Consider the following 898-nt stretch of genomic DNA (forward strand, 5'->3'; position numbering starts at 1 on the left):
AGAAAAAATGAAAGAAGGATAGAAAAGAAAAAGACATAAAACCTGTCCAGGAACCTTCCGTTACCTTCTAGAACCTTCCTAAAACCAGAAAAAACCGACTGGAACCTCCTAGAACATTCACAAAACCGGCCTGTACTGTAGCGCGTTCTTTACCGATAACTGGGCCGGCCCATTTCGCTCGCTGATCCCTCGCTCTGTGCGAAGCGGCGACAATCTGCCGCATTAGGATTTTCGCATGTTTCGTTCACACATGGGCTCTTGGTGGGCTCAGATGTGGACGGGTGTGGGCATCGACGGGCTCGTGTTCAGTGGTGGAATTGGACCAAAACACGTTTCGGAAAAAGGAAAATCACGCTAGAAGGAGGGCTCGAACCTCCGACCTTATGGTTAACAGCCATACGCTCTAACCATCTGAGCTATTCCAGCATTTTTGGCCTGATACTGTTTCAGATACTATATATATCACACGTGGCAAACGGTGTAGACCACACGCCTAGCATGGCAGCACCGTCACTTTGTATTCCTTCCCGGTTTATGCCATCAGGCAGGCCATACTGTGCCTAGAGGCCGGAGCCGAGAGATCAGCAAGAGCTGTTTGGCTTCATTGTCATGTTTTTCAGTGATTGAATTGCTGGGTTGGTTCGGTGGGAGTGACTACAGAGGTGCTTAGAGCATCTCCAACAGCCGCGCTATACTAGCGCCGCGCTTTAGCGGGCGCGCAAAAACGACGCGCGCGCTATAACGAGTTGGACGCGCTGTCGGAAACACTGCCCCGCGCGGTGTATTTCGGGCGCTCGCTGCAGCGCGCGGCACACTCGAGCGGTCGCTCTCGCACTTCCTCTCTCACTTCCACCCCCATCCGGCCGCGCCGCCGCGCTTCCGCCCCATCCCCTCTTCC

The 898-nt window shown here is 53.8% G+C and overlaps 1 non-coding gene across 1 annotated transcript; it reads right to left on the reverse strand.

Annotated features, from left to right (window-relative positions):
- Nucleotides 1–352: 352 nt before the first annotated feature.
- Nucleotides 353–426, reverse strand: TRNAN-GUU. Its single transcript has one exon. It is a non-coding gene; the product is annotated as a tRNA-Asn (tRNA).
- Nucleotides 427–898: the final 472 nt, after the last annotated feature.

This window comes from Triticum dicoccoides, chromosome 1B (assembly GCF_002162155.2).
Source record: "Triticum dicoccoides isolate Atlit2015 ecotype Zavitan chromosome 1B, WEW_v2.0, whole genome shotgun sequence".
NCBI lineage: Eukaryota > Viridiplantae > Streptophyta > Magnoliopsida > Poales > Poaceae > Triticum > Triticum dicoccoides.